This window comes from Vombatus ursinus, unplaced genomic scaffold (genome assembly GCF_900497805.2).
Source record: "Vombatus ursinus unplaced genomic scaffold, bare-nosed wombat genome assembly UNPS02014807.1, whole genome shotgun sequence".
NCBI classification, from domain to species: domain Eukaryota; kingdom Metazoa; phylum Chordata; class Mammalia; order Diprotodontia; family Vombatidae; genus Vombatus; species Vombatus ursinus.
The window spans coordinates 49,870,416-49,884,627 of NW_020954585.1; the positions used below are offsets into that span (position 1 = coordinate 49,870,416).

The 14,212-nt window shown below is 40.5% G+C and overlaps 1 long non-coding RNA gene across 1 annotated transcript in view; it reads right to left on the bottom strand.

Moving 5' to 3' along the window:
* Positions 1–1,206: 1,206 nt before the first annotated feature.
* The window catches only part of LOC114052349, an 88,319-nt gene continuing 75,313 nt past the window's right edge, over positions 1,207–14,212 (bottom strand). Inside the window, exon 4 of the long non-coding RNA XR_003570237.1 lies at positions 1,207–1,293. This is a non-coding gene — a long non-coding RNA (uncharacterized LOC114052349). The remainder of the gene's footprint in view (positions 1,294–14,212) is intronic.

Consider the following 14,212-nt stretch of genomic DNA (forward strand, 5'->3'; position numbering starts at 1 on the left):
CAGCTCCCCTCCAGAATCTCCAAGCCTTTGCTGGTCTTCCATCAAACCCTAGTACTTTTCTCCTTCTTGGCAAGGCTAACTCATATTTATGTAGAGCTTTTAAAGTTTGCAAAGCACTTTACTTATTTAATTTAATTATCTCATTTGATCCTCCATTCAACCCTGTAAGGTAGGGGTGATGATGATGATGATGATGATGATGATGATAGTGATTCCCATATTTCAGATGAGAAAACTGAGGCTCGGAGAGGTTAAACTGACTTGCCCAGGATTACAGAATTAATCAGTGCCTGAGGAAAGAATTAAAGTTAGATTTTCCTGACACCAGTTCTAGCCTTCTCTCCACTCAAGCAGCAAGTCAAGCATTCAGTTCATAAATACCATACCTCCTCTCACCAGGAGAATAAACCCATTCAGAGGTAAAATGATGTCTCATCTACATTACATTATCATCACTTTCCTAAGACTGCCTCCAAGGTTCCTTCAAATAAGTCAGGAACCTTTTTGAGTTCTCACATCAATTTAATAAAACTGTCTTGAACTCTCTATTCAACATGAAAGGAAATGAATTCTAGAGTTTATCATTCACCTATGCATAAGAAATAAAATAAAGCGATTAATTTCAACAGAATAATAGAATTATTTGCCAATTATTCCATTCTCCTTTTGATAAGCTTCTTGTATTCACTGGGGTACAGATGCACAAGATGGGGAACCCCTCAAATAGTAGTTTCCCTGATGCATGTAAGTACTTATAAATTATTAATTTATTTTCAGAGAGGCAGCTAGGTGATATAGTGGGCAGAGCACCGGACCTGGAATCAGGAAGACTCATCCTCATGAATTCAAATCTGGTCTCATATACTTCCTAGCTGTGTGACCCTGGGTAAGTCACTTAACCCTGTTTGCCTCAGTTTCCTCACCTGTAAAACAGTCTGGAGAAGGAAAAGGCAAACCACTCCAGTATCTTTGCCAAGAAAACCCCCAATGGGGTCACGAAAAGTCAGATGTGACTGAAACAACTGAACAAAACTGTCAGAGAGGGAAAGGCTTATTGTAAGATGAACCTAAAGGCATCATTTCCTGGATGAAGCCTTTCCCCATCTCCATCAATTGCTAGTGCTGCCTCTCCTCTCCAATTACCTTGCAAATTCAAACTGCTTTGCATTTATTTATATTTATTCTGTATATACTTACGTATAAAATTGTTGCCTTTTCCATTAGAATGTAAGCACCTTGAGGGAGGGATTGTTTCATTCTTTGCACTTATATCCCCAAGACCTAGCGCAGGATCTGGAACAGAGCAGAGACTTAATAAATACCTGCTGATTGATTGGAGACACATAGTAGTCACAGCTTTATCAAAAAACATTGATCAAAGCACCCACAAAGTATATATGGCATATGTTATCCTGAGTAATGACTCCGTAAGACAGTAGAAACAGCACTGGATTTGAAGTCAGAAGATCTGGCTTCAAATCCCGCTTATAACACTTAATACCTGCATGGCCTCAAGAAAGTAATTTCTGCTCTCTGGGCCTCAGTTTTGTCACAGGTCAAATAAGAGGGGATCGACTAAGTGGCCTGTAAAGTTCTCTTCTTCTACACCTATGATCCTTCACAATGATAATTCCCAGCATTTGTTAACTACTTCACAGTTTCCAAAGCATTTTTGCAAGCACTATTATTATATTTGACCTTCAAAATTACCATGTGATGACTACACATGTATAATCTATATCTAATTGCTTGCCTTCTCAATTAGGGTGGCTGGGGAGAGAGAAGGAGAGAGAATTCGGAACTCAGGGTTTTAGAAAGGAATGTTAGAAATTATTTCCGTATGCAACTGAGAAATAAGATATACAGGCAAGGGGGTATAGAAATTTATCTTACCCTACAGGAAAATAGAAGGGGAAGAGGATAAGAGGAGGAGTGGGGGTAATAGAAGGGAGAACAGATTGGGTAAAGGGGGAAATCAGAATGCAGGCTGTCATGGGGTGGGAGGGATAGGGAGAAAATTTGGAACCCAAAATCTTGTGGAAGTGAATGTTGAAAACTAAAAATAAATAAATAAAATGGGGGGAAAATAATGATAAAAAAATCCTTGAAGAAAAATTACCACGTGAGATAGACATATTAATGTCCTATTATTATTCCCATTTTATATATAAGGGAGCAGATTGGTGAAGTTGTTTGTCCTGGGCCACAGGGTTTATAAATGGCAGACTTGGGAACATAATTTACGTCTTTTGATTCCTAGTCTGGTGTTTCTTCACTACCTTAAGTGACATTTTAACAAGAGACATTTCTGGGCAATTAATCATTTTATTAATAATGCTAGCATATTATCAACAAAAGGAATGGTCATTTGGCCATTTCTTGGATCAAAGACCCTTCATGGCAGTATGCTCACAGTTCATATGCCCTTGGAAAAGTGGGTGTTCCTGAGGATGGCAATCAACTCTGACTGGTTAATAATTAATAAGAGAATGAATATTATGATGAGAGGTGGGCTTATTCCGGTGAGGATCTTGAGGTACATGACACTGAGCACCCGAATCTTGGTCAAAGAGACTTTCCAATTTCCATATCACAAAAGGGAGAATCCACATTTTCCCAAACCTATCTGAGTAAACACAAGTGGAAATCCACCCATTCCCCTGAACTTAGAATTTCTTTACTGTCTTTTATTAGATCTTAGCTTTCCTGGCTGGGTAAGTCTTTGTCCAAGATTTCCCACAATGGTTGATTTCTGGATAAAGAGGTAGAAAAGGGGGGAAACCTTGGTCCTAATTCAATAATTAGTTATTAATATATGAAAGAAATAATCATTTCTCTCACTTATTCTCTGTCCCTAGTCCCTGGGAATTTAGTATCTAAGAGACAACACTAACTTAGGTAGGTTTCTTGGGCAATTTTGGCCTTTATAGGAACAACTGATGAGGAGAGCAGTTGATTGAACTAACATTTCTGCACTGGTATTTAGAAGTATATTAGTTGGTGGGAGCAGTCGCAGAGCTTGAAGGTGATAGGGAAGGGTGGTGATAGAATATTTGAGGAGTCAATGGATAGAGAATGGGGAGAATTAGAGAAATACTCATTGGGGAAAGATCAGTAGAGGCTGAGAGATGCCCTCACTGTTGAGCCTTGGGTCATAGAACCATAAACTTTGATTTAGAAGGGACTGACCCCTATTTTACAGATGAAGTAACAGAGTCCCAGAGAGGTGATATAACTTGTTCAAGGTCACACAGATAAAAGGTGGCAGAACAGGGATTCTAACCCAGGTCTTTTGTTCTTCCCACTGTTCCACATCGCCCCCTTCATTTGTACTATGACTGTAGTGTCTGTGGGTACGTGAGGTGGAAGTAGGGGAGTGCTGATCATTCAGAGTAAGAAAACGGGTGATCACGGATTTAACTAAATTATACCAATTCAAATTGCCTCCAGTTTGCTGTGCCTAAAGAAGCGTACTTATAGATCCTGGACAGCATAACGTGACCTCCATCGACACCAGTCTTTCTCTTGCTTCTTTTCTTTGTGAATTGAAATGTATTTTTTTTCCTCTCCTAATTAACTCCCTGTCACCCTGCTTGCAGTAAAGCCTGATTTATCTCTGCCTTTCTGCATTCAGGGGATGAGATATTTAATCTCCTCCCATGTGGACTCCAACATACCATCTCAATGAAATACAGATCACTCTTTCTTTTAGCTTCCTGCCAACACTCTTCCATCTTCCTGCTGTCCACCTTCTCTGCGTTTCCCGGGATGTTGTTGCCTTAAATCATACAGTCCCTCTTTTATAATAATATCCTTTTGCCCTTTGGCAACTTCCATCGCTAGGGATCTGGGCTCACTCCACAAAAGAGGACAAATAGTCTGTTTTTATGGCTGGGGAAAACAAAGGCCCCTGGGCAGCCAAACGTAGAATCCAGGCTCCCTCACAACCTGTTAGTCAAAGGACGAACTTACCTGGCCCTGGATTTCTGCTTGGGCAGAACCAATTATTACCAGATTTCCTGGTAGAATTTATTGGCTCTAGAACATCCTGAACAAGAAGTACGGTTTGAATGGGGCATGGAAAGACAACCATCAAATTAATAATATTTCCCTCACCTACCTGCCACAGTACAATAAATCCTTATCATTATATGTTCATTTCCTTAGGTTAAGGCATGATGTTTCCAGGAAACCCTCCTTTAACTGCAAATATCCTTAAGGGGTAGCACATGAAGTCATTGATATCCTTTAACGTAGTACTGTGAACTTAGCTGAGGAAGCTAGGTGGCACAGTGGAGAGAGTGCCAGGCCTGGAGTCAGGAAGATTCATCTTCCTGAGTTCAAATCTGGCCTCAGACACTTATTAGCTGGGCAAGTCACTTAACCCTGTTTCCCTCAGTTTCCTCATCTGCAAAAAAAAAAAAAAAAAGAAATGAGCTGGAGAAGGATATGGCAAACCACTCCAATATCTCCAAATAGGGTCTCAAAGAGTTGGAAACCACTGAAATGACTGAACAACAATAAACTTACTTACAGAGTAGATTTTTCAATGTGATAAAAGCATGGGACAGAGGACAAATAAGTTTTGATTAGGGAAAGTACAGGAAAGGAAAAGGTATGGAACATGGGGCACTGGACAGGTGCTAGAAATCAGAGAGTACCCTAGGATCAGTGGCAAGAAAGTCAGTCATAATGGGGTAGAGTGTGGGAGTGGAGAGAAGGGGCAATAAACAGCCTGCTGAAGATAACCCTATTGATCAGAGGCAGCTAGACAATGTAGTGGATAGAAGGATGTGCCTGGAGTCAGGAAGACCTGAGTTCAAAGCTCACCTCAGACACTAGCTGTGTGACCCTAGGTGAGTCACTTAACCTCTATTTGCCTCAGTTTCCTCATCTGTAAAATGGGGATAATAATAGTACCTGCCTCCCATGGTTGTTGTGAGGATGGAATGAAAAGATATTCATAAAGAGCTGAATACAGTACCTGGCACATTGAGTTTTGTTTTGGTTTTTTGAGGGGGCAAGGCAATTGGGGTTAAGTGACTTGTCCAGGGTCACACAGCTAATAAGTGTCAAGTGTCTGGTCCGAGATCAGATTTGGACTCAGGTCCTCCTGACTTCAGGACTGGTGCTCTATCCGCTGCACCACCTAGCTGCCTCTATTTTCCTACTTTTTTTTCTGGCTCATTGTTGTGGCTGCTTGTCCTTCGTTCTCGAGAACTATGACATCAGGAAGGTGATGCCATGACTTACAAGTGAATTGGATTTAAGTGAGGGAGGGCTGACCTGGCACATAGTAAGCACTTAAATGCTTGTTTCATTCCTACCTACCACTACAATATCTCTCCCATTCATTCCCAACTCCCCACTCTCTACCCATGCTGCCACCACTACCCTTGCACCTCACTTTTATGGACTGTTTAGAGCCTATTGAGTGTATTCCTTTTTAGTATATACTTTTTTAATCTCTTACCTTTTGTGGACCTACTAGACTTGACCAGAAATATGCAGCTACCATAGCATAAAAAAAAACAGAATTAGGAATCCCAAATCACAGCACCACCACCTTCCTCCCCAACCACCTGTTCTGCTGTTATCCCAGCCCTCATGGCCACCATCCAGGGAGGCAATTCCTATGGAGAACAGACCAGCCCTTTCTATGACTGTCACTGATGGGGCAGGTAAGCCAACCTAGCTGAAGTATCAAGGCACCCTGAGAGAGAGAAGGGGGCAGCAGGTGTCAGGCAAGTCAAACCAGCACCATACTCACCACCATCTCCCCTCAGATTCTGATGGAGACAGCCCAGGACCCTGAACCAAAGAGCTTTGGGAATAGCAGTGCTTCCAGCCCAGTGCCCTTGGCCATCATCCTGGGAAGCAACCCCTGTGGAAAGGCAACCTGGCAATTACCCCTGCAGGTGCTACAGCCACAGACACTAAAGAACCAGAAAAGAAAGTTCTTGCCACCAAAATCCTTGGCATTGTCAAACAGTTCAACATCAGAAACTGATAGGATTTTATCAGTGGAAGTGACATGAAAGGAGAGACATTAACCATCCTAAGGACCAGAGGACCTTTCCATTTGACTGGCAGCTGAAATCTTCTCCCACGTTATCTGCCTCATTAGACTGTGTGAGCTCCTTGACAGCAGGGACCATTTGACTTTTCTGTGTGTGTTTCCAGTGCTTAGCACATAGTAAATGCTTAAGCAGTGCCTCATTCATTCATCCATAGAATCATAAAAGGGACGAGTGAGTTCAGAGATCATGTAATCCAACTCTCTAATTTTACGGAAGAGGAAACTTTAAAGCCAGAAGATGTAGCAGTGACTTCCCTAGGCACCATGCACCACATTAATGACAGACCCAGGACAAGAATTCAGACCTCCTGACCCTTAGTCTGATGTTCTTTCACACCTTACATTGTAGGTCCTCAAGCGAAGTCTAGATCACTATTTCTTCAAGGTGGTATTGGAGGGGAGGAGCACCTAATAAATATTTATTGACTGACTGAGCACAGATTGCATTAGATAAGACCTGAAGAACTTGGCAGTAGGTAGGGATCAAAATTTCATGAGCAGATAGGTTAGACTAGAGATAGACTGACGATGGTTGGTTGCCGCAGGTCACATGATGAACAGGAGATGCACAGTGGCAACCCTACATTTTTCACAGGCCACCCCAAGTCTTTTGGCGGGCTGCTTGGCTCTATGTTGTATAGGCCTGCGCTAGACGGATGCTAAAGTCCCTTTCAACAAGGAAATTCTGTAAATCTGTGATAATTAAGAACTAAATTACCAAAAAAAAAATTAAAAAGCATTTTCCTCATAACAGCCCTGTGACGGAGGCAAATATTAGTATTATGACTCTCATTTTACAAATGAGAATAAGTCTCAGAGATACTAAGGTCCTTGCCTAAAACTATACAGAAATTCAGGGGCAGAGCTCAATTTGAATTCAGAGCTTCTGATTCTAAATCCAACACGCCACAGGCTATTATTTCACATGCATCTATCTTCCTCCTAATGTTTGTTGTTGTTCAGTTCTTTCAGACTCTTCATGACCCCATTTGCAATTTTCTTGGGAAAGATACTAGAGTAGTTTGCCATTTTCTTCTCTAGCTCATTTTACAGATGAGGAAACAGAGGCAAACAGGGTAAAGTGACTTGCCCGGAGTCACACAGCTAGTAAATGTCTGAGGCCAGATTTGAACTTAGGAAGATACATCTTCCTGACTCCAGGCCCTAGTATTCTATCCACTGAGCCACCTAGCTGCCTTTCCCTCCCCCAACCCTCATAATGCTAGAGATCAGGTATACATCAGTGATTTCATCTGTGGAATGAACTTTCCAGTAAAGAAACTCCTACCAATGCATTTGGGCACCTTCTCTGCAACTTATCATCCTAAAGAAGGAGCTCTTAACCATTTTTGTGTCATGGACTCCTTTGGCATCCTAGTAAAGCCTACAGAGCTCTTTTCAGAATAATGTTATTAAATGCCTAAAACAAAATACATATGGTTGCAAAAAAACCAATCACATTGAAAAATCATTATCAAAATATTTAACAAAAAATTTCATGGACCCCAAGTCAAGAACCTCTGTCAGAGAGAGACTCCTAGGGTACTGAGAGGTTAAATGACTTGCCCAGGGTCACACAGCCAGAATGTGTCAGAGGCAGGACTCAAACCCATGTCTTCTCGACTATATCACACTGCCTCTCCCCATGAAAATAAAACTGATAGAGAGGAATTTTCCCCTAGAGACTGAAATTTTGTTTATTGCAAGTACTAAATCTGATCTTGTTTTCTGTGATGGTTAAAGCTAATCTATTTTATGCACTTTTGTCTAATGCTACAGTCTTGTTTTTACCAGCTCACAGTATTTGCTTATTTTTCAGCTGGGGATGGAGTGAAGGAGTTCATAATGACTAGTCTAAGACACTTTGGGAATAAAGTGTTCTTTGAAAGAATGGAAGAAGTACTCCAAAGGGAAAACAAATAAGAATCTTAAGAGGCAGAGGAAAATCCTTACCTATATCAAGAGTCTGGAAGACAGAAAAATGTGACAAAGGAAAAGAAGCAAAAAAAGGTCGGTGATTACTTGTCTCTATGAAATAGGAAGGGGCACCTAGGTGGCATCACAATGTATAGAGTGCCAGGCCTGGAGTCAGGAAGACTCATCTTCCTGAGTTCAAATCCAGCCTCAGACACTTACCAGTTGTGTGAGCCTGGGCAAGCCACTTCACCCTGTTTTCCTGTTTCCTCATCTGTAAAATGAGCTGTAGAAGGAAATCATAAACCACTCTAGTATCTTTGCCAAGAAAACCCCAAATGGAGTCATGAAGAGTCAGACATGACTGAAAAACAAAATAATATGTAATAAATAAGATGCTCCCCCTCTGGAGGGAGGGGCCTGGTCCCTCCAAAGAGAAAGCAACTTCTTGAGCTCCAAGAAACTAGAATGTGGAAACACAGGTGGTACCAGGAAAAAGTCCATTCCAATACACTGGGTCTATGGTTGGTGACTTTTTTATTTTCCCATTTCTTTTATTGTGATTATTATTTTTATTCTGAATTTAACAAACCAAATTAGTATTTCAATATACATAGCAGATGAGAAAAAAAGAGAATTGTACTGGTAACTGCAGGTATCTTTTATGTACAACTTGCTTTTCAAGTATTTAATAAGTTCAACCTGTAGCTTTCAAAGCTGTCCTGTTTGAGCTGTTTTCTGTCTCCTTCTGTTCTCTTCTCAACTGACTCTCTCTTTTTTTGCTATCCTATCCCCATCTCCCTTCACCTTCCCACCCTAATCAGGTGGAAGTGGGGAATGAAGAAAGCAAAGCTTTTGAATTTAACAAATATTCATAGTCAAGCAAAATAAATGCCCACATAGTCTGTTTCTGAAAATGTTTGTCTGTTTCAGTAGCCTGAGGACATCACCGCTCTATCGTGAGTGGGATATCAAGTATCATCATCAGTCCTGAGAATCATGATTGGTCAATTCAGCAATCAGACTTCTCAAATCTTTCAAAGTTGTTTTGAAATACAATGACAGATAATGCTGTCATTGTATAAATTATTCTCCCGGTTTTGCTCATTGCCCTTTTCATCTCTTTCTATAGTTCTTCCTAGGGCTCTCTGAAACCATCCATTTTGTCGTTTCTCCTGGCAAAACAATATTCCATTATGTTTCTGTGGCCTAATTTGTTTGTCTGTTCCTCAATTGAGCAGTACTTCCTTAGTTTCCAATTCTTTTCTAATACTAGGAGAGTTACTATAAATATTTTTGTAAATATATTACTTTTTCCCCTCTTTCTTTGATCTCTTTGGGGTATAGAACTGGTAGCAGTATCACTGGACAGTGAATAGAGTGCCAGACCAGGAGTCAGGAAGACCTGAGTTCAAATCCAGCCTCAGACATTTATTAGCTGTATGGCCCTGGGCAAGTCGATTAACTCTGACTCAGTTTCCTCATCTGCAAAATGACCTAGAGAAGGAAATGGCAGATCACTCCACTCCAGTATCTTAGCCAAGAAAACACCATCTGGTGTGATGAAGAGTCAGACACAACTAAACCTAATTAATAACAAGTGGTATCACTGGATCAAAGGATATGCACAGTTTAGAGACTTTTTAGATATACATCAAACAACTTTCCAGAGTGATTGAATCAATTCATAGATCAACTATCAGTGTGTCTATTTTCCCACAGTCATTAAGTGACTCTCTTTTCCCCGACATTTAGCAGCAAATGCTTTCTAAGTGGACAGTTTTATGGTAAGTCATAGTTGTTGCTGTTCATCCTTTGTTTTCAAAGCCATACCAAAAAAAAAAAAAAAGAAAAGAAAACCACTCCATACACAAAGTTTATATATCTGAAGTAAAAAGTTTTGGGGTGAAATTTTAAGGTAGAACAGACCCGCTCTTGGTCTCAAGGCAAGATATTAAAATATATCTGCTGAAATGGCCCCCAAGATACTTCCAGTTAGTGGCACATTCCACCAGGTATGTGCAATTCCCTGGCTTCTGGGCAACTACGGATCCCACTGTTGTAGGACCCAGGTTCACAAGGAAAACAGTAGCTCAAGGTTGGAATTTCTGGAACTCCCTTATGTGCAAGACAAGTCTTATTTCCCCACATAGGCTATGATGTTCCTAAAACATTTTCCTCTTCAGAACCTGCTGTATAATTCAAGCATCCCAAGGCAATGATTGGTGAAGGGAGGAGTAGCTGAACACAGGGTCAGAATTCTTAACTCATTTCTAAGACTTTTGCCTGAAATTTGTGATTCATCCTAATATGTATGTTCTCAGAGCTAAGGGGCCCACTCCTCCATACAGATGGCCATCATCTACACAATTTTTGTTCCTTGGGAGCTCAAACAAGAGGCCTCAGAGTTTAGGCTTTCAAAGCTAACAAATAGAAAAAAACAAATACCACCTCCCCTTCTCACCCCACCCCCAAAAAAGGTACCATTAAATCTCTCCATGGGCTAATGTACATGAATTGACTCGTGACTCTCTTAAGTCAGTCTTCAAACTCAAGCATGTAATATGTGGGAAGTAAACATATTAACCTCCATTCAGGACTTTTGTTCAGTAATTCATACATTAAGGTGCCCCATATCTATGATGTGGATTAACAGACAAAAGAAAAAAGACTCCTTCCACTGGGTCATATACCTGGGATATGACAAAGAGACTTCCTAGTCTCCATACTTAATGAGCATTGCCTACTCCTAGTGATTCAACTGAAGGGAAGCAGAAGAAACCTAGAAAGCAAAAGCATTGCTAGAGATGGTGAAGTACAGAGTAAGAAACTGAAGACTTTAAGGGGACAAGTGATTTTTTTTTATCACTGCTATTGCTTGAAGATAAGCCTTTCTGATGAGAAAAAAAAAGCTTTAAGAAGTGAACAGTTGGTTAAGAAGATAATACCTGAGAATAAGATTTGGATTTCTGGAATATGGTTTTAAGTTCAAGAATGTCAGGTTCTTGGCCAAGCACCTAACAAGGGCTATTAAAAATGTATTTGTCTAAAGTCTTGAAAATCTTATCAAAAGGGCTTGAAATTGAAAAGAAAAGCAAAGGGAAAAAAATTAACCATAGAGAGTACAACACAGGCAGTTAAGTGACCCAATTGATAGAGCACTGGACCTGAAATTAGGAAGACCTAAGTTCAAATCCAGCCTCAGATCAAACTAGCTGTATGACCCTAGGCAAGTTACTTAACTGTCTGCCTCAGTGTCCTCAACTGTAAAATGAGATAATGATGGCATCTACTTTTTAGGGTTGTTGTGAGGATCAAATGAGATAATATTTGTAAAGAGCTTAGCATAACACCTGGCACATAGTAAGCACTACATAAATGTTAGCTATTATTATTATTACCTGGAGTCAGAAAAACCTGAGTTCAAATCTATCTTCAGATACTTACTAGCTTTATGACTCTGGGCTAGCCACTTAACTTCTGTTTGCCTCAGTTTCCTCAACTGTAAACTGGGGAAAATAATAGCATCTATCTCCCAGGGTTTTTGTGAGGATCAAATGAGATAATAATTGTAAAGCAGCACAATTTCTGGAACATAGTAAATGTTATATAAATGCTAGCTATTTATTATTATTATTATTATTAACATAGGAAGAATAAAATTAGTAGAGATGACCAGTAATCCAAGAGAGACAATATAAAAAAGAAAGCCAACAATAAAATTCATTGCCTTGGATGCTTATATACACATACACAAAGTATAAGTAATAAGATGAACTAAAGATCATAACACAGAGAGGAAAAGTCTCTCTCATAGAAATCACAGTAGCCAAGGTGGCATATGCCTCTAATCCCTGATGCAGCAGAACCTGGGGATATTGGCTCACCTGGGCTCTGGTCTTCTCAGTTGTAGTAGGGTTAAAAGCAATTGGATGTCCATACTAAGTCTGGCAGCAATATAACGAACCCCTTGGATTGGAAGGCTACAAGGCTGCCTAAGAAGAGATGAACCAGCCTGCATAAAATCAGGATAAGTTAAAGTTTCCACGATAATTAGTATTGGGATTGAGCCCATAATCAGCCTCTGCATTGTTAGCCTGAGAGGAAGAGCAAGAAGACCAGCATTATTGGATCTTAGAATATATGGAGGAGAATAAGGTATAAGAAGACTGAAAAAGAAGGAGAAGGCCAGCTTACAAAGACCTTTAAAAACCAAACAGAGGATTTCATATTTGGTCCTGGAGGCAATAGAAAACCATTGGAGTTTATTAAATTGGAAAGCGGGAATAGAAAGGGGTGAGATGTGTGACAAAGTCAGACCTGCACTTAAGGAAGATAACATGTTGAGTGGAGGATAAATTGGAAGGGAGGGAGACTTGAGGAAGGGGGAACAACCAGCAGGTTGTACCAAGATGGTAGTAGTGTCAGAGGATAGAAAGGGATGAATATGAAAAACATTTGGTTTTTTGTTTTCTTTTTTAGGCAATTGAGGTTAAATGACTTGCACACAGGGTCACAGAGCCAGTAAGTATCTCAGGCTGGATTTGAACTCAGGTCCTTCTGACTCTAAGACCAGTGCTCTATCCACTGTGCCACCTAGTCACCCTGAGAAACGTTTTGAAGGTAAAAACAACAGAATTTGACAACTGATTAGATGTGGAGGTGAGGGGGAGGTGAAAGAGAATGAACTGAGGATGGCACCTAGATTCTGAGATTGGGTGACTGGGAAGATGGTGTCCTTGATAGTAATATGGAAGTTCAAAAGAGGGGAAAGGTTTGGAGGGAAAGAGAATGAATTTGGCTTTGAACACACTGAGTTTAAGATGTCTACAGGATAACTAGTTCAAGATGTCCAATAGGCAGTTGGTGATGTGAAGAGAGATTAGGGCTAGGCAAACATATCTGAGAATCATCTACATAGAGATGATAATTAAATCCATGGGAGGTGATGAGATTACCATGTGAAATAACATATAGGGAGAAGAGGGCCCAGGACAGACCCTTGAAAGACATCCCCAGCTAGCAGGTATGTGGATGAAGAGCCAGCAAAGAGGCCTGAGAAGGAACTGTCAGACAAGAGGGTCATGAAAACCTAGAGAGACAAGACAATCAAGGAGAAGAGGGTGATTGACAGTGCCAAAGCCTGAAAGAGGTCAAGGACAATGAAGATTGAGAAAATATCACTAGATTTGACAATTAAGAGATCACTGGTAACTTTGGAGAGAGCCATTTCAGTTGAATGCAATCAGAAGCCAGACTGCAGAGTTAAGAAGAGAGTTAGAGGAAAGAAAGTATAGGCACCAATTGTAGACAGTCTTCTCAAGGAATTTAGCAAAAAATAGGGGAGAGATTTAGAACAATAGATAGCAAGGATGGGAGAAGGGGGAGGAAAAGGGATAAGCACTTATATAGTGCCTACTATGTTCCAGACACTGTCCTAAGTACTTTTTCCAAATATCTCATTTGATCCCCACAACTACCCTGAGAGGTAGGTGCTTTATTAACCCCATTTTTACAGTTGAGGAAACTGAGGTAAACAGAGGTTAAGTGATATGTCCAAGGTCACAACATGGTCATGTTTGTAGGAGTAAAGGGGCAGCCAATAATCAAGGAAAGATTAAAGATTATTAAGAGAGTAGGAATAACAGTGGAAGCAATCTGATGGAGAAGATGGGGTGGAATTGAATCACTTGTGCATTTAGTATCATGACTATGTTCCTTTGCCTAATTATAGTAGGTATGGTTTTGGTAGCTAAGCAAAATGAACTGGCTTCATAGCAGACCACAGATTGTCAGGAAACTGCACAACTGCTTTATTGTGTATGATTTTATTGCATGGATTAATTCAATGCTTAGAGTAAAATACTGTGTTCAGTACCCAAGAAGGCCTTTCCTTTCCTATGGGACACCAAACTCATTATGCCAAAGTCACATGACTAGAACTCAGTGAAATATAGCAAGTTCAAAAAAGGAAATGGGTTTTTCTATAGGATGGGGACTCAAGAGCCAATTCTGATGGGAGCAAATCCACATTAACCCACACTTCAATGACAAGTCAGTATGGCCATACAGAGAGAAGTGAAGCTGGAGAGCAGATGATCACAGACTTTCCAAGAACCACAAAGATCTTAGCACTTCTCCCTAATGAGTTGGAGTCCCGTAACTGCCAGAATGAGGATGGAATTGGACGAATGCTTGAGGCTTCTTGTTGAGCAGGAC